At 38.9% G+C, this 26,820-nt stretch overlaps 1 long non-coding RNA gene across 4 annotated transcripts in view; it reads left to right on the top strand.

Annotated features, from left to right (window-relative positions):
- The window catches only part of LOC128851311 (uncharacterized), a 183,198-nt gene extending 159,284 nt beyond the window's left edge, over positions 1–23,914 (top strand). Inside the window, exons 4-8 of one of the 4 annotated variants that reach the window (XR_008448645.1) lie at positions 2,811–2,943; positions 4,898–6,337; positions 6,800–6,872; positions 14,016–15,702; positions 20,583–23,914. This is a non-coding gene — a long non-coding RNA (uncharacterized LOC128851311). Of the gene's footprint in view, positions 1–2,810; positions 2,944–4,897; positions 6,338–6,799; positions 15,703–20,582 lie in introns of all 4 variants that reach the window. The other 3 variants (XR_008448648.1, XR_008448646.1, XR_008448644.1) reach the window with 3 other exon arrangements.
- The last annotated feature ends 2,906 nt before the right edge of the window (positions 23,915–26,820 follow it).

The following is a 26,820-nucleotide window of genomic DNA, read 5'->3' as shown; positions in this document are numbered from 1 at the left end:
ACGTTGCTGTGCCTGTGTCATTTACGTGAAGTTAAGTACGACTCGTTTTCCACTACACTCCCAAATCAAGATAACCACCAAACATCAAGTCTCTATCTTACCAGATCGTTGCTTTTAGTGTGAAATTCAGCTCACATCTTATTCACAGCTCCAGTTGAGATGGAAAAAGTTCTCCCATCCCACTAGAATACTGGACTCCTGGATGTTTCCCCTCTGCATCAAGATGAAGCAATGACATCTAGAGTCAGTAAGGTCTAGAGTACTTTCCTCCTTCCAAGACCTCCTATCTTCTAGAAATAAGTAAACATATTTCTAGGCAGAGGGAGTAATATCCATGCACCTTGCACCCATGCTAACTATGGTCCCCAAAAGGGGTTATTGAAAGAGGGACTAAGAAGCAGCTCCTTGAAGGCTTAGACACAGCACTATAAATTGTTTTTAAGCATCAGTTTGCAGAAGTGACTGCAGACACTTGTGTTTATATCTTTCAAATGCTGTGTAGGGAAAGGTAGAAATCCCAGAGTGGGAACTAAAATAGGTGAACAGGGAAAGGCTAAAGCATAAGAACTGTGGTCCTGCATGTATCTGTCATCATAGCCCTTTTTAACAATGTGTCTCCTAGCCAGTTTGGGGCCTGGAGCCCTCTCAGACTGAAGCTAACCATATTTAATTCAAAGAAATTAATAACCCAGTTCTTATCTTTCACAACATTGTCACTGTCATAGTAGTGCCGTTGTAAACTAATATTTCACCTAACAGTCTAGAGGTTTAGGCAATATTTCGCATATGAGGACACTGTATGTCAATTCTCTCTCCAGTCTCAGGAGAGTCAGTCTTGTACCTGCCACCTAGCAGTGTCACCCTCTAGTCACAGTGCTCAGAACCAGGAAATCCCCTCTCTATTGGAGGCATGCCACACTTTAAGGAACAATTAAGGGCTTATTAGTCTGGAGAAAACAAAAGAGACACCTTACCTTTTTCTCTGCAGTTACCTGGAGGTCATCCTACAAGCCATGTCATTGCTCATTTATTTTAGACAGATAAATGTTAGTATAGACTATGCAAAGTCCATAGTTGTACGCCTGTGGATCAATGACTTCTGCAAGCATTTCTATAGAAATTGCAGGAATGCACTAGAAACGTGCTGTCATGTAGGATGTTTATGTCTCAAAAATGTCTAATCCATGTAATCCTGCAGTGATTCTCCAGCAAAGTTATGGCTGGGAGTTACGTCCCTGAGGAAAAGGAGCACTCTTCCATTTCTCTGCATCAATATTACCATGTAAAAGGCACAGCAAGGAAGTCTGTTTCTCAGTATTGTACCTACTTGAGGCTCACAGAATCACTAGGTTGGAAAAGAACTCCAGAACCATCGAGTCCAACCATTCCTATCAACCACTACACTATGCCCCTAAACATCTCATCCACCCGCCTTTTAAATACCTCCAGGAGGTGACCCAACCACCTCCCTGGGCAGCCTCTGCCAGTGCCCAATGACCCTTTCTGTGAAAAACATTTTCCTGATATCCAGTCTGAACCTCCCCTGATGTTGCTTGAGGTCATTCCCCCTTGTCCTGTCCCCTGAGACCTGGGAGAAGAGGCCAGCTTAATCAAAGCCCGAGTCATGACCTCCATTGTTTCCTGTCACATTACTTATAAAGAAGAGGGCAGTTGTTGAAGTTAGAATGTATAAGATAGTAAATTTATAAAAAATGTAAAGAAACATGTTGTGTTGCATGTGATCAACCTATGGGATTTGCTGCGAGAGGCGACCATCTGATGAATAGGGTTCTTTGGCCAGAAATAGTAGTTATTGATGCTATTAACATAACGAATAGGGCCAATCCTGGATTTCTGGGACTTCTGGGTGCACTGGGAAGGCAGAAGTGAGTCCTGCTTGGTTAATAAAGTAAGAGCAAGTGCTCCACATGCTGGGAAATCAGGCAGGAATGTTGTTCTCCACGGACAGCACCACTGCATTATTAGCTTGATCTATGACTTGCCATTTCGTGGTTTGGTTGTTTGATTATTTGTCTGTCTTGTTAATTCCTCTGGAAAATACTGTATGGGAAAATACTCTCTCTGTTGACTGATTGACCAGGCTTGGGCAGAAGATACAGCATTCTTCTTCTCTGACCTTTATGTCAAAGTTGATTAACAATAATTCTTTTGCAGAAAAAAATTGACAATAAGATGTGGATGTTCATCTTTAGTGGACTCTGGTTACCAAAGTGGAAAACAGCTAACTTTGGTGGTGCAATTGACCGGCATCTCAGCAATAGCTGAGTATTTACTCCTTCTTAACATGGCAAAGTAATGCTATATCCATAGATAAGAAGAAGAACCACTTGTTGCTCTAGCTGTTGGTGTTTTTTCTCTCTCATAACATTGATTTCATGGGACTTTTCTCATTACTGGCAGTAACAGGATGTGCTGGCTAGTATTTATGCAGTCAGAAATGGTATAACTTAGAATTAGAGCCTGTGTAATCCTGTTGAGTAGGCAGAATTATTATATTTATGTATTTTAATCTTTCTAAAGTAAGAAGTCCACTCATAATCTAATTGGTTTTGTTTATTATCATGTATGCCATTTTACCTAATAGTTCTCTGGAAGGTGCCTAGTTTATATTGTTCTCACATCCTAATAAACGATCTTATTTAAAATAATCTTTCTTTTCAATTATGAAAATATTTCCTTGATCTCATTAAGCCCAAAAAAAGATGAAGTGTTATTTTTCCTTTTTATTTGTGACATTACAAATTAAACATACCTATGGTGAACTAATTACTATGTTTATATTTTTATAGAGAGCAAGCCTGTTAACTGTGAATGTGAAGAGATGAAGCCAGCGAAAAACAGACAGAAGTGTGAAGAGCTTTCCTGCCGTTATTGTCTAGGACACTATAGCAGCTTCTAGTTTTAGCATCAATGAGTGAATAGGTATGTGAGAGACACCATTACCCTACAGAGAAGGGTTATTTCAAAGGAATTTTTTTTTTTTTAAAAAGGCACGTAAATACATTCTCTGGCACTATACATTAGAAGAGGAGCTCCATTAGGTCTTCTTTTGATTTCAGATCTTCACAGTGGAACAGTATTGCACAGAGGTCTAGGTAATAATGTCCTTGATTTTATTGAGTATTGTCATAGTAGTAGTATTGCCATTTTCCTATTGAAGTTACTCGTGTGAGAGAAACCACTCTGTTGTACAAGTTAAAGGTTCTCCTTCTATCCTTCATTTTTGTACTTAAACTGTATTTGAGCATTTCAATGTTCATGCAAATTACAGCATCTTTCAGAGTTGTGCACTTTATAAGACACTTTGTTAATTGTAGAGGTAATAGATATTATCACCTTTGTGTAATCATAAAAGGGCTGATTTTCAGATTACTTGAAGTTTTCATTATTGTAATTATAACTCAGTACTCCTTCCATGACATTTCACATGCAAAATTTGCATCAGTGTAAACTACTTGGGAAAACAGGCACAAAAAATAGATTTTTCTCTGCATATTCAGAGTATTCTGGAAACTGAGAGGATCAGACTTGCTACAGAGAGTACTATCTATTGCTATTGTTTCAGTCCGTGGATGCCCATGCTATATTCTCTTCCTCCCTTACACATCAAAGCAAGGAAACCAATGCCCTCACTAGCAGGAATTCAGTGGCCTTTTTCCGGCATAAGTTTTGGTGCTGTACAAGACTACCTTGGAGGAGAAATGGGGAATATCTGGAGCAGCTGGTCTGTCTTCCATTCCCTTGCTTATCCAAGGCAAGGAAACACACTTGACCCAGAAGCCATCAAAGCATCTTGCCTTCAGGCCTGGCCCTGATGGCCCAATAGGACATAAGCTGGAGAGTTCAGTCTGCCTGACTTCAAGTCCATCCACGTAAAATTACCTTTGTCAGCACTAAGTGCTGGGCAGCCCTCCAGCCCATCCAGGGCTGGAGGAGTTTTGGAAAGAGATGGAAAGAAACAATATATGAATTTGCACTCTAGAGAAGTTTCTGTTAAAAAAGAGACAGAAAGGGACTAAATGAGACAGGAGGAGAAGCAAACACAGAGGGGAAAAAATGGCAAAAATCAAAAATCAAATGTTTCCTTTAACTGCAGGCAAAGTGGAGATCCTATTTGACCAACCAACCAACCAACCAAATCCTGTGCCACAAGTCAGGACTGAGGCTGACTTCATTTTTTGTTTCAGTGCTCTCCACAGAGTCAGTTATTCTCGGTGTGTTAAGTAGTATATTACCATCACTAATAGACTAAGCTAATGGTTTTGGTTTATTGTCTGATTTTTTTTAATATTTCACTGTAAATATATAAATAGAATATTCACTTGCCTTATGCAAGTTCCCAATGTGCTTTATAACACACCAAGTAATTTTGACAGAACTATGTTGACCAACCCTAACACTATTCAGACAATGAGCTCAATATAGCACAAATCTCATCCATTTAAAAGTCAGTGGTATTACATTTACTTTTACAATTTGAAGGATAAAGACAGAAATGCAAGAGATGGAGCAATAAGAACCATGTGGTCCATCCTCTTCAAGGGTCTCATCCAGAGCCTATTAAGTTAATATACATACTCCCTTTGATTTTAATAGGCTTTACATAAGTCAGAAATTATTGAAAATGAATAGCAGTGAAAAGAATCACCCTGTTTACATTTGCTGGGTTATACCCACAATAGACTTGTAAAAAATGAAAAGAGTAGAAAACATTAAAACAGATCCAAATGCTAACTTTATTTTAGAATTCAAGATGACCTCATTTCCTGCTCCAACATAAGAACACGACATCATATATTTCAGAAGATTTTTACAAAACCTTTAGTGAAAACATTCTTCTTATCATCGAATACTAGATGTTGCTTTCTTCTTGCAGCTGTTCCTTCTAGAGACACATACCTTTGGACAAGCAGTTACAAATATCAGAGAGTAGACCAGAGGACACCACCACCATGGACACCAAAGTGTTAGATTGTTCTCATGGGAAGCACTGGATGAGAGGCAGTGGATCAAAAAAGTGTTCAGCTGAAGCAGAGCATCCAGGACCACATCAGGGATGAGAAGCAAAGCCAAACATTACTCTTACAAATAAAGATTTCTAAACCAACCTAGGTTTTCTTTTCTAGTTGGAGCAGAGAGATTTTATCTTACAGTGGAACTTGAGTACCTCACAAATAAAATCAAGCATGTGAAAAGCCTATAAGATTAGATCCTAATTCTGTATTTCACCAAAGGAGAACTGAAGGAAAGATAGATGGAGTTATTTGCTGTGGCAAGCAGATCCCCTGTCCTGTTCAGAGGCTGCCATTTCCTGCCTGTGATGTGGAAGAAACATAGCCATTATCAGGCACCTGCAAAAGCCCTCTGCCTGTTTTTGCTCAAAGTGACAGAGTCCGGAGGACGATGTGCATGTTCCCACTGGTCTGTAGGGAGTGTAATGTAGCTGATGCAATTCCTGGCTCCAGCACACCTGCAAGGTCTCATTGATCTGCTGCTCAGTGCTCTGAAAACTCAGAAATCTATTATCAGTGCGAGCATGTGCTTATTGATCAGATTACCTGCTTCTGCTCCCTATGTGTACCTAATTGTACCGGTGTACACGCACACACACACATAAATATGTGCACACGTATACATATATACAGCCATGCGCACATGGGTTATTGGGATGTGTGTATGTTAAAAGCTTTAACATATTTTTCTTGTTTTACAAAACCACACATAAATGAAAGGAGCGGACCTTCTCCGTGAAATGTGAGTGCAGAAACACTCACAAGTGGCCAAGAGCTGCTAAATAATTAATCAATAGAGCAGTGTGGCAGTTTGAAATGTAAATGTGATGGATGAAGGTGTGATGCTTGTCATCACGCAGAAAATGATGTGACTGGAATGGATAACCCGCAGTACCTGCTGACTGGCAAAAGCTTGGACACAAAGATAAAGTAAAGCCATCAGAAAGCAGCCCCAGCAACCCCTAATTCTTGCCTTTGACCCACAATTCACTTTCATGTCTCTGTCCCAGAAGAGATGTTTAAAAAAATGATGAAGAGAGATCTTGGAGTGGGAAAGGCGAGAGAAAGAAAAAACATCTGAAGAAATGCTACCTGACAAGGCTGCGGGCTACATTCTTGAGAACACCTTTCTTTTCTTTATGTTCTCCTTCTCCTGTTAAATAAAAATGCAGCTCCTTTTTTCCCTTTCCTTTCTTCCAAAACTCTCCTGAGCCATTCCTGCAAGTGGTTCTGTGACTGGGGAGCTGACAACAGCCACATGCAAAGGAACAAAGAACAAGAGTGACAATTCAGAGTGCACACAGGTGAGAAAGACACCTTTTACTTATCAAACTAGGCTGCAAAAATGCTCTTTTTACTCAGTGAGCTAGAAATAGAGGTGATCTAACAAGGCACTGATCCAAATTCTTTATTTGTGCTGAGATGTAATGCTAACAGGATTTTTAGGTTGACTAGTAGTCTGCGGCCCCTCTCTTCAGGTAAGGAAGCATTCCTCCAGTATGGAAAGAAGAAAATCCATATCATTACCGTATATTACAAAACAGAAAAATGTACGCCATAATCACAAAGGATGACAGAAAATGTCCATCAAAAAATTTGTTTTCAGGGACTACTTACGCCAGTCATCTCATTCTCTCTGTGGGGAAAATGAACACGATGGTATTCAATTCAGTTCTCCAAATTTGAGAGAAATTATCTTTCATTAAAAAAAGCAATTTTTAATCTTTTCTTGGTTTTTTTTTTTATTTTATTTTTTTTTCTTATAGAAATGCAAGCCTGAAAGTAGGTTTTAAAAGTTTGGAGGCTCTTTCTGCCAGGAAGAGAGAATCCTACTTCTCAGTAAGTACCATTTAGCAGGTTGTCTTTCTTTGCCTATTTTGCTACCCCTCTCTTCAGAAAGTGAAAAATACCACAGTTTAACATGAGAATTCCAAACTCCCCAAAAAAATACATTAGCAAATAATACCTACTAAAAGTGAAAGCTAAATATATATATATAATAGTGTTTTCGCACAGAAAACAGATGTTTTACCATTTCCTAGACATAAAATATACATACAAATATTCTCTTCAAATCTTTTGAGTTTTTTTCAAGACTTCTGTACACATGTTTAAGTCTGAAGTGGTGTAAAGAAGCAGCAGATCTCCAGGTGAACTGGCCAGTGTTTTCATACTTCCTCAATTTATTATTTTTAACTGTTTTTTCATCGTTTTATTTTTTAATCTTTATGTTACTGTTGTTCAAGAGGCAGTGAAAAAACACATAAGTATGCAAAAATAATTGTGCCAAAATGAATTTTAGAAATCAAGAATTAGCACCTACAGTAATACAGAACACTACTTAGCCCAGCTCCACAGTAAATAACCTACCTTCAGTCTGGGCGAGGTTTCTGGTGTAATGCCATTGAAGGGAAATATTTGCTATAGCTTGATTACCTGGATAAAGTTTAAGCAGAGTCCCAACTCTCTATATATAATGGAATCACCACACTCCACAGAAATATTTCCTATATAAAATGGCAAAACTGTGGGCTTATAAGTAATTCAGCTTGAATTTCTTTTCTGTGATATTTTGAGTTGTGTTTTCTGATTTGTGCTTTGGGAACTTTCTTCAGCTCATGCCAAAGCTACTCAGTTATATATCTTTACCTACATGGCAGCTACTTTCATGTTAATTTTTAGTTCTTTTGTACAGCTTCAGGAACACAATATCATAAGTCAGTAGGAATCAGACCCTAGAATTTGGAGCAATCTGTCTAAGCTAGTCTGTGGGTTGGAAGACTGATCCTACACCTTGTATCTGATATGTTTCTGGCAGAAGTTGTTCATAAGTTTTGAAGCAGTAAAAAGGAAATTGGTCTAATGGTTCACAGAGATTTATGCTGAGTGTAAGCAACTGTTGAATTGCACTAATGTAGCAATATTCATCACTACTAGGACTTCTGTTCCCCCAGAAATGGCTATAAAACTAGACAAGCACCATCCCAGGACTACGTTTTCACTAAACTCATAGAAGTCCACTTCTGTACCTTCAGTCTGTCTGAGCTACAGAAGGACTTGCAATGGAAAGATGACAAATTCAGCTGCAAAAGTGCAACAGTCATCCTCAGCCTTTGGAAAGGAGACTCGCCTACTAAGGCCGGAGAGAGCTGTGATGCATCCTGTCCTGTGCCCAGTCTGGAGAACCAGCTCACTAGTACTGTGGGACATACCCCTACACGAGTCTTACACAGTGCTATACAGCTACTGACGTGTAATGTAGAAGTGCCTCCTAAACTGGGAGTAGGAGCAGTTGTTCACTACATCGGTATATAGATACACGAGCAACTGGCCACTAGTTTCTAATATCATAGAAGTATAGAGGTACCAACATGGCTTTGCTTTCTTCCCCTTTTGAATTTGCTGGGTACATAAAGGAAAGGAACATAAAAAAGAAAAAACTGCCCTGACAAAGGCAGATCTGAGAATCTGTGTCTTAACCATAACAGTGGCCACCAGCAGCTGGCTACAGAAGAGAAGAAGAGGGCAGCCACATAGCAGAGTGCCCCAGTTTATTCTCCCAGCCTCCAGCAATTGGCAGCTCAGGGGTTTCCTGAGCTGGAACATTTGCCTACTTTACTGCAGTGATGGTGGGTAAAATATGCAGTGACGACTCTCCCGTACCAGCAGGCTTTGTTTTACCCCAAGTGTTATGCCAAACTAGTTGTATATCATCATGAAGAATAACTGCATTTCCTAGGAGCTGATTTCCTATGGCACATTTTACTTAAATACTTTCTCAACACCCTCGCAAATATGCCATGGATCTAAAGCACAATCTCCTTTTCAAAATGAATGGGTCTGATTACAGGCATATTCATTTTGTAAAAGGTACAAAAGGATACAAGTGTGCCTTTCCGTCTCATATAAGGTCAAAGTAAGACCCTCTTGCCCTTTTATTTCAATCCCTACAATCTGAAAATAAAAAAAAAATGACTTGATTATATGTTTTTTACCATTAAGTGTATAATTGCTTTTGTGTTTTGACATTTAATTCCTCTTACCAAAATACATGGTGGGAATTAAAAGTCAAATCTTTTATGTATTTGATGTACAGATCCTTCCTTGTATTTCAATGAGAGAAATAGAACGGTAAAACCTTAAAACAGGTACAGTGAAGCCATCTGGAAATGAAGTCTCTTTTTATACTGGAAATCTGACTGTGGCCCCAGTTCTGCCCTCCCTTATCTAGGTCGATGGCTTTTTGAAATAGCTGGGAGGTCTGAATGAGTCAAAACCAAGAAAACCTGCAGTACTTGACCTTTAAAATAGAGCTGGGATTATGCTGCGCCTTGTCGGGCAGATTTCAAGATTATGGTCCAGTCTGAAAATTACTTTTGAAAGCCATAAGGCGGGAGCTGGCCAGGCAGTCAAGTTTATTGGCGTGGCACAGGATGGCAGTAGTAAGGAACACAGGTCCCAGCATGGGGGGCCAGAAGCATCCAGGGCATGAGCAGGATGTCCCAGCTGGCCCAAGGCCAGCAGGAGGGTTTTGACATTGATAGAGAAGTCACACTCAGTAAACCAGCAGATGATGTGGATGCATGCAAGGGGAGCTGGATGTTTCCTATGGATGTTTCATATTAGTTTTGTCTCTTCATCTCAGTTTTCCCATAAAGTTTTTCCTACTTCAGACACTGCCCTTCACTAAGGGCAGAATCCCTCTTTCTCTTCTACCACAACTTCTCTGTTCCCTCTTGTATTCTGCCAAAAGTATTTTTCTCCTTTCCTCTATTGCTTCCTTCCCCCTCCTTCTTATATTTTTCATATTTCTGCTTTTCTTCTCTTCTTCTGTTTCTTTTTCACTACCTGTACCCTTTAACTGAATTATCTTTCACTTCTTTCATCTCTAGGGCATGCCAAATTCTACATCTTCTTCTTAATTTCTGTTCATATTCATCCAGAAACTACATGTTGAGATTTCTTCTGACTGTATTTTCTCTCACTGGTCACTCCACCACGACTTCTCTTCACCTAGTTAAGTCCAAAACTGACTTGACCCTACAGCCATAGCTGGGATTACATAGTGTCTTGAGATTCAGATTTATGGAATCTAGAGCTTTCTGCAACAGTTTTATGCAGTCTGGGGAGTAGATGCTAGCTGGGGTCTCAGATGGACCAAGTTTGGGACAGACTGAGTCAGGAATGCTAGCAGTAGGCTGAGCTCAGCACTGTTCTTCCAAGTGTTAATATTCTCACCCACAAATTCTGTCATGTCTTCAATATACCCATTAGCAAAAAGTACTGTAGGTGACTATGTTCTTGGAGAAAGATTTTCCCAAAGCAGAGGCCACATTCCTTTCTTTCATTCATCTCAGGAAAGATACCTTAAACAAAGGTAAAGGGCAATACGTAAGGTAGCCAAAAAAGAAGTAAAGGGAGCAGGAAAAAGTGGCATCAGGAAGAAGTAAGTCAGAGAAAGAGAGAGACAGCTGAGTGTATCTCCCCATAATAGCAGTAGTGTCACCATATCTCATGGAGACACACTTAGCTTCCCATAGTGAAAGCAGCTTGCATTGCATGGGTGCCAAGTGCACAGATGCCAGAAGTTGTCTCCCTTTGGCCATCAACTTGTTTGCACTTTGCAGGGGGAATAAGACAACTTGGGGCTGCTCCAGTCCAGTCATGTCTTTCAAGGGCCTTCTTTCCCAGCATCCCTGCTGCATCCTGCTGCTGATAGGATTGTGTGTGAAGCATTTTCCAGGCATGTGGTAAGGGTGTGTTTACGCACACACACACATACAATCACACACACATTCATCATTCATACAAACACATGCACATGCGTAGTTTTTCCCACCATTTTTTGCACATGCAAAAGTTGCAGATTGAAAATTAAAAGGGAAAGGAAAGCCGACAATGACTAAATCACAAAATTGACCCCAGCCCGTACTCTCAGGAGGGGTAGAAGACAGGACTTACAACAAGGAAATGGAGCTCATGCCATTTTTGCTAAATGAGTAAATGCAGGTAAGAAAAGTAGTAGATTTATACTGCTCATGGCAGGGGGGTTGGAACTAGATGATCTTTGAGGTACCCTCCAACCCTAACTGTACTATGATACTATACCAGTATGGTCCAATCTTTGATGAAGTCTGGTGATTAAAGCTTAAGATCAGGTACCCAGAATATCTTGAGTTTGTTCTCACAAGTAGCTATTTTACCTACAACGTCAGTGTCATTTGAAAAATCTGTATCTTTGGAAATCTGTATCTTTGCTCAAGGGCTCTGCTTCGCAGTTTCAGGATAGTAATCAGTTCAAGGAGATGCTTCAAAGTTAAATGTTTTTTGTTAAATAATCATGCAATCCTGGAATAGGGAGGTGGGAGGTAGGTGCAAATTAGTGCTTTCTTCCAGCTTAGGGTGACCAAAGTCTTCAACAGGTCATCTTCAATGTCACAGTTCTTCAGAACAATTGTGCGTACAGATAGGAATATTAACTAATGCTACTCATAGGGTACTATCTGTTCACACCAGTTACAGAATGGCTTTGAGGCCATTCTTGCTGTCATTTAAAATATTTTTTATGGTAGTAATGTCAAACAACTACAGGATTTACTGCTGCTTAGCCTAAAAGAGAGTTGTTTCTCAAAATGAGAAGGGGGAGATGTTTTCACTCATCTGGAAGCTTTATGGGGCAGTTTTCATCCATGGTCCAGAAGTAAATGCCAGCTCCCTTGAAATTTTGGAACTCAATATGCGTTCAGCCCCGGGAATCAGGTGATGAACCAGAACTTCAAACTCTCAGAAACCAAAGTCTTTATGCTTCTGAGAGGTTGGGTTTGATTTTTTTTATTTTTTTTCCATTTTTTTGCCTTTTTCTTTAATTTTGATGGATGATGTTTTGTTCTGCAGTGAGTTTTAATGCGTGTCGTTGTGGAACAATTTCAATTGTCAAAAACAACAACAACAAAAAGCAATATTTCAATATTTCTCAAGCAAAGGCTTCAAAGGTTTCAGATCTTTTTAAAATGTTTCTGCTTTATTTTGACGTGGCATAAAAGTTTTGTATGCATTCTCGCATCCGCTATTGTGACAGCTGTATTTAATGAGTGCAAAATGATCAGAAAAACATCCTTTACTGTGGGTTGCCATTACCAGCAGGTGACAGGAGAGAGGCAGTACTGTAATAACAGGAGCGACGAAGTAGTTCACATTCCTCCTGATGGGTTATTTCTAACTCAAATGCCTAGGAATGCCTTTTGAAAATAATGCATCAGTCACATTACCTGATAGTTTCATCAGATTTTGTTTCCAAGTGTGTTTTGAAATAAAATTGTGCATCCTTAGCCTCAGGTCATGAAGTGGTTGGTTGTGACACATTATTTGTGGATAACACAGAAGAAAAGGTCCTAGTCTGGCCTATAAACACCAGTCTTTCCATCAAAATGATGCTGAGCGTTAAACGGAGGTCCATAGATATGCTAGAAATGAAACATTACACAATACATTTGTGTAATATTTTGTATTTTATATGCATATTTAATATCAGAGCATTTTAGTCCAAACTGGAGACGGTATAAAAATAAATCTAAATGGATTTGAAAGGCAGGATATTTCTTTTTTCGAAGCTTTGTCATTCCTGACTTCCTCTGGTGACTGTTAGCTTATCATGCCTTTGTACAGGAGATCTAAGTATTTCATTCTCTCTTGTGTCTCCATACGGTACCATTTCCCAGATAGTCTTCCTTTGGTCACAAGATGACAGTGAACATAGATTGTCAGACTGGACCACTATAACAATTTACTCTAGGGGAGAAAATCCTGTGGGTGTTCAGAAGCTTTATCTAAGTTATGTTTGATTAACTTATCCTACTACTGAAAAATAATTAGGTCAGCAATTAATTTCAAAATGCAAATATGCTACAGGCCTTCACAGTTTAAGAAATTCCCTTTGTCTTTAGTTTTTACTTGTGTTACAGTCTTAATGAATTTAGCTGGGTGAAGGAATAAAATTATGTTTTCTAATGCTTTATTTACTAGGTTGAGTTGGACATTTTTAGCAAATATTGACTGCAAATGTTTGTTCTTAAATGATCATGTGTGATGGAATTTAATGGCATAAGAAAACAACAAACTAATGATTTCAGACATTCAAAATATATATATTTTCACACTTATGCTGCAAAATATTTATCTACCTTCATGGATTAGGAACAGAAATACAAACCAGAGGGTCAGGAGCAGACCACAGTAGCAAAGCCACCAATACTTGCTTAAGCAATCTAAGAAACTAGGGTATATCAGAAAGAAAACATGTTTAATATTAGTACAAGTGTGTCTCAAAGAAACCTATCTACCAGTCTATCTCAGAGACTTTATTATTAAACAAGACAGATTAAAAGCTCAGCCCTTCCCAAGAGAAGCTCAGGGGAGTTTTCTGTTGACTTTAAGGGAGTGAGTCTCCTAAGTCTAAGTCTTCTGTGATTAAAATCATGCAATTTTTTAGAAAATATTCAAACTAGACAGCTGTAAACAAACCCAACCAGCTAGCCTGATATAAAATCAGAATAAATTTATGCAGCTGATATACTTATGGTAGAATTCCCTAACAGTTTATTTGCTTAATTGAAGTCAAGAAGAAGAGCATCCACTCTACAATTGGGAGAGGGTTTTTTACAAAATTTTTACTGAACTTGAGTTGAAGTTTTAAACAAAACATGACAATCCATATTTTTTTATGCCTAATATGCAAGCTGTTTTGTATGAAATAACAATAATAAAAATGAAAATTCAAGATCTTTTTGGTGCATTTTTGCCTAAATTACTAAATTACTAAATAATTAAATTAGGGAAAGAAATCCAGAAAAACAAGATAAAACTAAACATTGCGGGTTTGGGGTGAGTTTCATTTTGGAAAGAAAACCGAAAGGATAACTGCATGGGGTCAAAATTACCTCTCACTTACAAAGACAAAGCTTGGTTTCTAATCTCTTCCAACAGATTATACTCAGGACCATCTTTCCATCTTAAGCAGCATATTAAAAACTTTGAAGATTTCACCGGGTAGAGTGGGCAACACAATGCTGAAGCTTCATTCTGAATGAAGGAGAATCTCTTTCTTTCTCTCCAGAGTCATGGAAGAGGAAATCAGAAACGTCAATTGATACAAAAAGGCTAAGCTGTTGGGAGCTGTGCAAACAGAATTTTTCTTGTAAGAAGTTTTCTTGTAAGATATAGGCTTAGCTGAGCACTGGGCAAGGATCCAGTTAAAGCAGCACAGTTCAAGAAAGACACAGCTGTCTTAAATGCTGTCCGAAGGAGAGGACTAGGATTGATCAGAAGGTTGGGAAATGTGACCGGCAAGAAAACCTGAACCAGGGTGATTTTATCTTGAGAAGAGAACGAGCAGACATAAAGACTACATTTGAAAAAGTCTTCTGCAAGGAGGCAGGGGAGAGTTTGCTTTTCAGGTCTACAGCAAAATGATGGAAGGTAACAGCCCTACATTGAAACAAGGGAGATTCGGGTCAGATGTTGGCAAAACCTTTCTGAGAGTGAAGACATTGAAGCAGTGGAAGGGATTATTTGTGGCAAGTCTGGAGTCCTCCTCACTGATGAACTTTCAGAATAGGCTGAGCAAACTACTTTCAAGATAATGTAGTACAGTTTCTGGCTGAAACCAATGCCTTAACAGTTATTACATTGATATTTTTAATTGCCTTTAAGAAACTGATGGCACTCTTATGGTGGAATAAAGCAAACTTCTAAATTAATCTAGAGCAAGAAACCTAACATGAATGCTTAACTGAGCTTCCATTATGAGGGAGAGAGCAATTAAGGATGAAGTTGATCTGCAGAAGCAAGATGGATAGATTGGTCTGTATGTCCCAAGGTGAGATCATTAAAATTTAAATAAATAATGATAATTGAGAAGAGATTTCGGTGATTAGCAAACTGGAATTAAATTCTATAAAATAAAGGAATTCCATATGCCAGAACTTTATCATGGAAGTTGAGGTTTATTCAGCAGCTTTTAGCATCAGAGTCATTATCACTGACCAAACGGAGAAGTGTGAGGAAAACTAATCTCAGATTCTGGATCAGTGTTGGAATAATGGCAATTTGGCAAAGATACACAGAATGCAATTGAAATAATATAAGTTTAAGTGGGAATGATTATTTCTTTAAGGTAGTATATTGACAAAAAAAAATATCACATCGATAGAGCACTTCACTCAAATTTTTTTGGAAGACTAATAAATGTCTCCGAGGTCATATTGTTTAAAAAATCTTTCAAATCTAAGTGATCTCTGGAGTCATCTGCAGAAGTGTTGAAGTACATACCAAGCCACAAGTAATTTTATAATATTGTCATACTCTAAAATTAGTGCATTTCAACATAATTAATGCATTTGTATCTTTTTACATTGAAGCAATTGTAAATATTCTAGCTGTTTTGCAAAAGCTTGCTAATGGCTTCCCTTTCCTTGGATACTCCTGTGTTATCGTTCGTTCTTTGTCTCAAAAAGGGAGTGACACATCCCTCCTCACCAGTTTGTCTTTCTCTCTTTCTGTCATCCTTGGAAATGGAGGGATTTTCCTCTTCCTGCAAAACGGTGATTAAAGATTGTCTTATGGAATGAGAGGGGCACTTCCCTTGGGCTTTCCAAGCAATGGCAGAGGCCTGGTGAGTATTTGTTCCTCCTGTCACCTGCAGAACATCCTCGGCATAATCCCAAGGAAATCAGTGAGGGTTTTAATATGGACTTTGAAGTCCAGATATGCCTAGGAATACAAAGATTATTAAAAAATTATTCTAGTGAAACTCTCCCAGCAATCTGCCTCTTTTCTTTGAACAAAAACAAAAAAAAAATCCTGTGTTTTTCATAAATATCAGGTGAAAAATCCTAGCCTTTTCTTACAGCTCAAACCACCTTCAACACATGATTGCAAATTATTTTTTTCCACCTTCAGGTAAATTTGTTACGCTAAATCCTTCCTAGTGGTGATATTTGGATCCCAAGTATAGTTTTGAAATTGGCCTGATTCTTTTTTCATGTGGTTTCAAGTGCAGTATGACTTGATTCTGTGTACAAAAGCAGTGGTTTTAAAAAGTGCCTTTTTTAAACAAGTGGAATTCACAAGCTTTACAAAAAAAGTTCAACTTGATAAACTTCTAAAAAAAACCCTCTTATCTAATATTCAGTTTTGATAAAGTTTTCTCATTGGCATAGTATAGTTATGTTAAAGGCCTTTGTTTCGTATAAAGTGTCAGAGACAGACTCCACAGGCTGTCCAGTGTCACCTCAAACCATGTATCCCACCCACACCCTGCAGCAGCCCTACAAACTTTCTTTGGCTGTCTCCCAGATGCTTCAGCCCCCGGCACTCTACATCTCTTTATTTCAGGGTCTACCAGCAGGCACAGATTCCAAAGGATCCCCTTCCTTTCTGAACATGTCCTCAGCAGAGTGGGGAGCAAAGGGGTAGTTTATCACCCTTGAAAAGCCCCTTCAGCCCTCCAGAAAACCCATTCTAAGTGTCATAATCACTTGCTGCATCACCATCACGTTTGTACCTATCACTGAAGATGCTGAAGAGGAACATGAAGAAACATTGCCTTAAATCAGAGAGGGTGCTTTGTTGAGGAATATCATAACCACACAGGAGAACCAACCAGCAAAGAAGCAAGAGCAGGGAAATAGAGGCAAATTCATTATGTGGAAGTCACACACACCGGTTTGGGAAGGTAGACGAGGGGAGCAGCTCCCTTTTCCTCAGAAAACAAATACTGCAGCATCCTCATCCTCATAGCAAGCAAATAAATGTGAAACCTTCAAATGAATTACCTTAGTGCTGCTCTATTCTTTACTGCTCAGGCCAGCCACCCATAACAACTGAGTCGGTTAGAGAATCCCAACTGGCAAAAGCAAAAAAAAAAAAAAAAAGAAACCCAAATCTCACACTCCTCAGCTGAAGACATTGTGAAAAACTGCCTCAGGCCCCACGCATGTGACTTCACAGCAAATCCTAGAGCCAGCCCTGAGGGGTCTGATACAGAGAGTGGAGTAATGTGACTACAATTAGGGCGTGTGGAAATTAGAAGCCCTCTTGTTTTGAGAAGGTGGGTTATATCTGCCGAGCCTGCTCTATGTTTCTTTCAGATGTAATGCAGTGAACAAAGGCCGTCTGTAGAAGATGCTGTATTTCTCTACCTGGTCTATGTCACTTACAGCTTTTTATGCTAGACTGTTTTTAAAACCTTCAACTTAAACCAACATGAAAGACCCTTAAACAGTAAATAGCATATTATGTCAAAAACAAATAGATTAAAAAGTGAACATCCACAGCCAGTATATTTCTTTCCAGAAGAGTTTCACTTTTCACACTAACTAAAACTGTAAGACTGGCAGATCCGGGCCAGAGGTTTTTAGTGCACCTTTTACTTTTCTTTTTCCTTTCCCTCTCCAGTGATAAATAATCAGTTTTAGAGAACTGATAAAAAAAGAGAAGAATGAAAAGTGAATATGACACATTTATGAAACGGATTTTTCATCTGTTTCTTAAATACAGCAAGTTTATTTCAGATGGCATTAAAAAAAAGACGGCAGAGCCAATCAGTTTATGTTGTGCTGCAGTTGTGAGTATGTATGAATATATGGAGCACAGCCTAGAAGAGTAAGAAAATTCATTAAAAATTTCCTGAAAGTTATGTTATCATTCAAGAGTCCTTTATTTATAAATAAAAAATAAAAACCAGACCACATGACTAGAGGAAGCAGGAGATAAAACCGCATTGTTTCCAGAAAAGTCCCATCAAAGACATATAGTCCGAGGTCAGAATATCTTCATATGTTAAATTTCCACAAGCACCTTCTAGAAATACTGGAGTTCTACTACACCTTTTCCACTACTGATTGATGACAAGAATTAACGTTAGCAGTATTTTTCCCTCATCGTTCCTCTGAAGCTAATGGAGTTGAGGATTTGTTACCTGATCTAATGGCAATAGCTTTCCAATAGACATGCACAGAATCATTGATTAGTTTGTTCTCTCCTTGTTTGCATTGGAACACTGTTCAATTTACACCAATTAAAGAATGCTTGGTTTGTGTATTGAAGAATAATTAAGGGATGGAATTCCCTATAGGCTACTAAAAATGACATCTGACTGGAATGGTGATTACAGCATGAAGGCAGCATTAGTATTTAAATAGTTTGACTGCTATATAAAATCATTACAGCATCTCACCATGAAAAAGAGCATTAGTTAATTTTTACTGTAACAAAATTAGTTGTATGTATTTGCCCGGTCACTTTAAGTAAATCTGACAAGGCTAATCTTAAAGCAAGCTTTCCAGTTTGGTGGAAGGAGCATATAGAGCACTGCTTGAAGCAATCATTGTGATATATCTATAAAAGTCAAACAAAATACAGATAAATGAAGAGCAGATCTTTGCCAGAGATGCTGAAATAAAATTTAAACATTAAAAACACATCACTTGCTGAAACTGAAAATTCAAGGGTAGCACTGGCACACTAATCATATAATAATCAGTGTTTCACAAACAGCAAACACACACAATTTGTCTGCTGTTGTGTTTTTCCAACTTTTAACACTCTTTCCAGCACTCCGTGGAACAATGCATCACAGGAAGCGACTGGCACGGTGAGTCATCCTTACAAGTGGAACTCCCCTACGAAATAGCTCCAAAAATTAAAAGGATTGGAGCAGCCTAGGAAATCCATGAAAGCTTCCATAGACATCTGTAGAGTAAAAGACAGAGGAGAGGTTCATTCTTGAAAATACATTTGAGGAAAGAGGGCTTTTTATCCTCTATTTAACTTTCTCCCACACATATTAAATTCTATCTCCTATCCTTAGATTACAATGTCTACAGATACGATCCATCCAAAATGTGACAGTAGCATTACTGTAACATAAACTGCTCAGAGGCATTCCTGGAGCATATTTACCTTTCCATAGCCTACTTAAGTGTAGTATGTTAGTTTTACTAAGCTTAGATACTGTAGTATATTTTTTAATGTCATCCACCTGCTTCAAGACCTCACATTGCAGCAACTATCTTCCTATAAGGAATTATACAGTTTCCTTGAAGGTTGTCAACACCCTCTTCAATTCATTAAAGGTTTCTCTGTAAAGGCACATAAGACTTTTCCATTTAAGCTTCTAAGGGGAATGAGACTCATTAACATGTCTACATTGTGCAACGCACAACTGTGTTAAAGATGCCCAAGTTCCCAAGCCCAAGTTCCAAATTAGGTGATATATCTGCAGAGCACAATGTACCCTTATTTGTGTGGCTCATCACCCCTGACCAATCCACAGCACCTCTTTGTAGACCAAGTTAGGCTGGGAGCAATGCTGTTCTCATGACCATGCCTGCTTCTACTGGTTGCTTATGCATATCTTCGCTGTACCGTATTCCACTGCAATGGATCTGCCCTAAAACTAGGTTTGGGACAGTATACTTCATAAGAGAGTACAACCACTGACTTTCCATGGGATTTTGTTTCAACATTTAAAAAGTTTTCTGTTCTGGCTTTTGTTTTCATGTTGCACGAGTAGTTCTTCCTTCTGTACTAGACCTCCTGTTGGGATCTCCCACTCTAATCTGCCCGACTAGACCTTGGGCTTTGAGGAGTGGGACTAACATTTTCTTTCAATGAATAATCTTTTTTGCAGCAGGGCTGATACAAGGTTGTATTCTTCCTTCCACCCACAAAAAGATTGTCCATTAATTTCAATAGAAACTCTCCATGCAGAATGGGGAGAACTATGCCTTGGGGAATATTCATGGAAGATTAATGGTAGAGAGAGAAAAGTGATACAGTACAGGCAGAACAAAATCAGAACCCACCACACAAATAAAACTGGACAAGGGCTCATTTTTTAAAAGCCAGTCAGAACTGCAGGAAGGCTTTGAAAAAAATGAGGGCTGTTTGAGTGCACTTTTGCATACATTGGCTTTCAGGAGACATGAATAGAAACCTAACAGTAACTCTTTTTTTCATACCTCCTTTCACAGGTCTCACTGGCTAAGAAGGATTTAGCACTTAATTCCTGTACTTTTATGTGGCAAATTAGGAATTTGCACCTTAAAAGGAAATTGCTTTTCTAACTCCCATAAATTCTGGATTTTATTTTTTTTAAAGGTGGAAAACATTCCCTGCCTTATCCCAACACATAATAAATAGCACTCTCCATTACTTCTCCTCAGAAAGGTGTAGGGAACTAGACCTAGCCAAAGAGAGGTGTTTATCATACCTTCTGAAGAGAGTCTAAGGGTCCAGAGCATGTCCTTAACCATTTTGTCTCCTCAGTCCTTTTCAGTTTAAACTGACACATTGCTCTCTTCATCAAAATCAAGTGCCTGTTGAGAAAAATATTTAATTTGAGGTTCAGTCATTTAATGAAGTAGGGTCTATTAGCATTGAATAGCCCAGACCAAAACTGGAATATGACCAGAGTTGCAATGTGTTTTATTTTTTAGTATAACACTAGATAAAGTAAAAAATCCTACACAATTTTTACCATCTTTTTAGGTAACAGCTGGTTGGTTTGTGCCTGGACTGAAACAGGAGAAGGTTGGTGAAGCAAACTGGCACAGTGCAAGAACGTGCAACAGATGGTGGTTGGTGACTCTCCAGGAGGGTGCTCTAAAGATGTGGCTGTTTCTGTTGACCCCAACACAAGGTACCTTCTCTTGGGAGGCTTGAGGGTGAGGTGGTGTCCCCCAGAGTGGGACAAAGGGTATGATCAGAGCACCTTTAAAGCACTTTTCTTCATGAAGACAAGGCAAGACTGAAAAAACAAGGAAGTGTGACCTAGTGAAGAAGCATACTCTCACAACGTGGCACTTCACTGGCAACTGTGGCTGTCAGCAAAACACCCCTTGTTCTGACTGTCAATATCCAAGTGAAGATAAGCTTACAAAAAGGTTAGTACACATCCTGACTTGATTTTTTTTTTTGAATCATTTTTGGCCCAATTCCTTCCTCTTGGCTCTTCCTAGAACAACAAAAGGCCAGAGGCAGGTGTTGAGATGGCACTGTTTTTTCTCATTTAATCTGTGAGGCACCATGAAAAACAGTCAATGATCATAGAGTATGCTCTAAGCATAAGTGACTGAAGTACTAACATGTGAATTTAGTAAAGTTAGAGTCTGTGGAGTGGAGATAAATTACAGCAGCAATTGAAGTTGAATGTGATATAGAAATTCAACCAACAGAAGACTGTCTGGAAACAATTATTCAGAAAGTGGCTGACCCTCTATTTCTTTAAAGAGTTAAACATTTGGATTGGTTAACTGGCAGCTGCAATAATAGGCATATGCTCTAATCTTTGATCCGTAGCTGTATTTGCAACTCTCTGTATGAGAAGAAGATCACATAGATTTGCATATTTTTAAGGATCTATGGGGAGAAAAAGAAGAACAAAAACTACTCTTCCAAGATGCCACTTTGAGATCACACAGGGTGTCATGGGCCCCCTCAAGTATGCTAATGTTCAGAGCCAGTTGCAAAACTCACAGATTTTATAAATGGCCTTAAACTGTGACATTCGCATCTGAAGTTTATTGAAAAATCCTTCTAGAACAGAGATTTGTAAACCAAGATTGCATCGTAACTCTTCACGGAGATGTGTATGGATGTGATTAAGATCTCATTTCCACACCCAGATTTGTGTTAGAACTTTCCTAAAATCTGAAAGCATGCAGAGTTAATAAATAAATTAGAAAATGTTCTGAGACCAAATGAGAAGCTGTTGTCCAGACTGAAATGCATAAAGATATCTGCCAAGGCCTTGACTTCACCTTAGTTTTGGCAAAATTTTCCAGTGTTAATGAAAATTTTGCAGGCACAAGACAACCATGAATCACTCCACTGGTAGAATGGATACTAACCAAACATACTTTGTCTGTGTTGAAGGTTCATTTCTTCCACACCTCTTTTTCAACTCCAACAGAAAGATATTTACTAATCACTCATTTTGCACCACCAGTTGTGTCTACACCACAGGAGATTTCCACCACTTGGTATTATTCCCCTAGAAAGCATCTCTTTCTGACAGAAGTGAGCAATATATTAAGTACTGTGAAGTGAAGAGGTAATCATCCCTGTAAATGTTCTCAATTGAGGGATATTTCAACGTAGTCCTCACCCGATTTGAAAGGAAGTTCTGTCACTTTACAATAATCTTTCTCTCCTGTTCACCTAACACAACACTGATATCCACAATGATGTGATGACACTTGTTATTTGTTATTTGCCTATGGATACTTCCTGTACTTCCCAAACAAAAAATATGGATTACTACATAAAACTATGCAGATATGCAAAGAAGGCAGTGCAAAGAAGGCACTCTCCAAAAAATATTCTGTCTAGCTTTCTTACAGTTCCATGCAGTAAGTCATATGGAGACATCAATAGTGGAGAAGGTAGACTACAAGCCTGATTGACACAGGAGGAAGTACTTCTAGCTACTATGTTCCTTGTCCTGTGAGCAGGCAAGATTTTGTAAAATCCTGGCAAAAATCCCATGAAGAGGAGGGGAAGGTGGTGCACATTCGTGGATAAAGTGTAGTAAGAAAATGAGGTGATGCAATGATATTCAGAAAGCTTCTTTTGAGAGTGATCAGAACATCAACAGGTGAACCAGAACCCAAGTTAGCAACAATAGCTTCAGTATCTTACAGACTGAGGGAGGCAATGGGGAAAGAGAATAGTATACAGCTTTTAATGAGTAAATTTAATTGGCAATCCAAAGTTTTTGAGAAGGGAACAACCTGTGTCCTGACAGTGCACACACTCCACAAGTTAAGCAGACCCTAAGGTAATCCAAAACTCAAGGCAAAAGTATTAGTGATAAGAAATCTTCTTCTGTCGCCAGCAGGGCCATGTAATCAGCTTTTCAAACCCTGGAAGCATGATGGAATTAAGGGGCCAAGACTCTCCTTGCTTCTTTGTGAGGATGCTATTTTGCTTTTGTTAACACAAACAGATATTTTTATTTCTGTGTTTTGTATACCTTCGGCTGTCCCTTCCTGAAGGACTCTGAAAGATTTCTGATCTCTAAGAAACTTATTTTTTAGGGGATTCTGTAATCTTCTTGTTTTGTGAGAAGGCAGGGTGCAAAAAATGGAGATACAGAAATTGCCTTAAGTGCTGTATAATAATTGACTTCAATTACTTCACTTAGTTATTGCTGACCATTTTTTATAAATATCTACACATTATATTTGTTCTGGCCACTGAGATAATAGTTTCAGATCTATTTGAAAATGTATAGTGATATATTGTGTCAATGTAATATGACTGTACAAAATGGATTATATCAGTTAGAAGAAATATCTTAAAACCTGCCTCTCTACAGTCTATTCTCTGTATCTTAGCTCTTTACTGCACCACAAGGCCACTGGCTGAGCTTTTGCTCATGCACTGTTGAGTGGATCCCTGACATATCACTGCATTCAGTCAAAATATTGAAAAATAAAATGAGAACACCTATAGGTGATGAAAATAAGAGCAAGAAAGTAGCATTTCTCTACATCATGTAAAGCAGAAAATCTGAAAATCATTTTGGTGAAAACAGATTAGAAGTGAGATGTTTGGGAGGCATTGTTACTGTTGTAGACTACAGTAAAGGAAAAAAAAACTTATATCAAATCAGACTAACACTGAATTAGCTTAATTTTAAAATGGCAATGAACCAGGTCAGTAACAACGAGATAATCCCACCTTACTGGTTTGGTCTAAGGTAACTGCCTACACTCCTGTAGTGAAGAGAGAGAAAAAGAGACTCCAGCAGGAAAAGGTACCTATTTTTCTATGGCTATCTGTGTTGCCATCCTAAAATGGTCTCATGAAATCTTTGAACTAAGGGAGATCTGCAGAGAAAGAGAAGTCACCTGAGACTAGCGAGCTAATTCCCAGACAGCCACAGCAAGTTGTAATGAATCCTGCCCTGTATGTAGATTCCCAAACTTTAGGAAATTAAAGATCTGATTATTTTCTAAGACTCTTTTCATTTATTTAAACAGATGTGCTAGAGATGTGCATGCTTGTTTGTATGTTGCTACAGATTTAGTAAACTGCACTTTGACTGGCAGCTCTGGAATTGTGGATCTTGATACTCATTTAACATCAACCTAGAAAGTTGCAGAAGTTCAGAGTATTTTATTTACTCCAAAAAGCCAATGAGAAAGTAGAGCAGTTCAGTGTTAGATTTTTCTTCTTCACTTGAAATAAGAAAGTTAGGACACTGACCACCCCTTCTGAAAGTTAGGACAATCTCAATGGCTGCAGAAATACTTTTTGCATTGATAAATGAATCCATGGAAACAGATTTCCAATACAGTTTCCACATCTGTGCCTTAGGCAATTATAGTTAAAGCCAATCTCATATCCATCCCATATCAAAGTGGTGTTTGTCTGTGTCTCAAATCACGTATATATAGCTTTAGGAACTGTAATACAATTTAAGCTAGTATCTGGGATCTGATTCTATAAACAGATCAAGTAACGGTCGCCCAAGTTCATTGAAATAAGTTTTATGTCACAAAGCTCAGTAGTATTTGCAAGCATGTGTTTTTGCAAAACTGACCCTCTATTGAAACATCTGGACTGAAGGCCAGCCTGCACCGGCCAGGGAATAAAACAGGACACACAATGGTTTTGCCCCGTTTCTAATGTTCTAGTTCTGTCCTCCACAATCATTAGAGACTAGATTGGCCATATGGCAGTTTCTGTCTTTCTTAAAACAGAAAGGAAGTGGGAAGAAACAGAAATAAAAATCTACGAAGAGGAAAGGGAAAGGGAAAGGGAAAGGGAAAGGGAAAGGGAAAGGGAAAGGGAAAGGGAAAGGGAAAGGGAAAAAGAGAAAGGATTACTGCAGCCTTCTGGCTTCTCTTTATCAAAGGTAAAAGATCAAATGGCTGTTCAATTGGCTGACAGACAGGCTATGGGCTAGGATATGGGTCTTTCTCCTCCCGTATTGTGGTGCCAAGCACTCACCTTTCCAGGGAGACACTTTACCATAGTGCCAGAGAAGGGAACTCCTGCAGGACATGCTCCTCACCTGAATGTCTTCTCAGGGACAGTGCCGGTTTGCATCTGCAAGGATTTCACCCACCTATGACAGATGTAGTGCATAGGAATGGTACTGGGTTTAATAAACCAACCATAGACAATATGATGAGAATGGCTGCAGCAATGTGCAGAAATATCCTTCAGTGGAGCAACAAGAGAATACCACCTGAGAGCCAAGCTTCACCTGTTGGTGAATATAAGTCTTAAGCTGGGTTATGCACAAAAGCACCCCAGAGACCCCACAAATCCATATAAAGTGGGTCAGGAGAAGAGTGCAGCAAGCTAGCAGAAGAGTTAAATGAATCTCTTGCATCATGTCTGCCGCTGAGAGTCATGTAGAAATTCCCGTGCCAAAGGCACTTTGCAAAGAAAATCAGAGTGTGGCCTTTATACAGATTGAAGTCTCTAAGGAGGAAGTTGTAGAGTAACTTGAGAAACTCAAGTGCAGTAAATCACCACAACCGGATGGTGTTCATCTGGGAGTTCTGAGGGGAAATAAAGTGAGAAAAAGCCAAGATACTGACAAGTGGATGCCTTCTTCCCTTGAAAAATGCAGCAATACAAGAAGGCTGAGAAACCCTATCATGTTGCCTGTCTTCAAAAGGAGATGAGGAAAATCCTGAGAATTGCAGAGCTTTGAAGTTTACCACAGTTTTAGGGAGCCCGAGAAACTGGTTCTGAACAGCAGTTCAAGAGAGAGTTTGTTGGACAGAAATACCCCTTGAGGATGTTCTTCAGTCTCTAAAAACACTGAGGCTGTTAAAATGGGGAAAAGTACCTCCCTGTAGGATTGGATTACTTTGAAAAAACAGTGGAGCAGCTTTCAGCAAGAGAGTGGGATAACAGGGACTTCCCAGAGGAAAGTGACCAAGAGATCCAAATGCTATAAAAAATTTTCTAGAGGTCCCTTATAAGCAATTGTCAAAAAGGATGTTGAGGAATAAAACTGAGAAAAAAAACTTGATTTTTTCCTGCAATGAACTACAAATCACTCCACAAGAAATGAATATGGAAAGCATTTCTCTTTCTACTGAGGAGAGAGGTGAACATCCAGTAGTGGGTATTCGTACTGGTGTCACAACAAATAAGTGAGTCTGAATCATAATGCATTAAAATTAGTGTATACAGAATCCACCCCTGGTATAGATCCAAAGCATGCATGTGGTTTCCATCTTAAAAGAGGACAAATTGGTTCGTGGATTCAAACTCATTGAGCTCTGAGGTTTGAATACTCCATATCCAGACTATAGCTCCAGGCTACAGCTCCAGACCACAGCTCCAGATTACATCTTAGTTACATATGAAATATGGGAGGCGGGAGGAGTGCATGTGTACACATGGCATGCAAAGGGAGCAGTAAACTCAAAACAATTAAAAATGTGGTTCATGGCAGAAAGTGCTCTGATGTAGAGATTGCATTCAGTGAGTATTTGCTCTTGACACTAACTTGCTGCAGCTAGCCAAAAGGGCAGAAGATTACAAGTAATAGGACAGCGGGAATTTTGCTGGGTTTGGTGAGCCCACTTAAAATCACACATTTTAATTATCTAGATTTACATGGCTTCATACCTTTTCATTTTCTCCTGGTTTTTTTTTCGGTTCCTGCAGGCTCAACTCACTGAAGGCAAAGCTACTTCAGTTTTAATTCACTCTGCCTCTTTTGAATTCATTAGATTTTGAGAGCTTTCAAAGG

The sequence above is a fragment of the Cuculus canorus genome, chromosome 1, assembly GCF_017976375.1.
Source record: "Cuculus canorus isolate bCucCan1 chromosome 1, bCucCan1.pri, whole genome shotgun sequence".
In the NCBI taxonomy this organism is placed as follows: domain Eukaryota; kingdom Metazoa; phylum Chordata; class Aves; order Cuculiformes; family Cuculidae; genus Cuculus; species Cuculus canorus.
The sequence above is the reverse complement of the archived record's forward strand: the minus strand, read 5'-3'. Positions and strand labels throughout refer to the sequence as shown.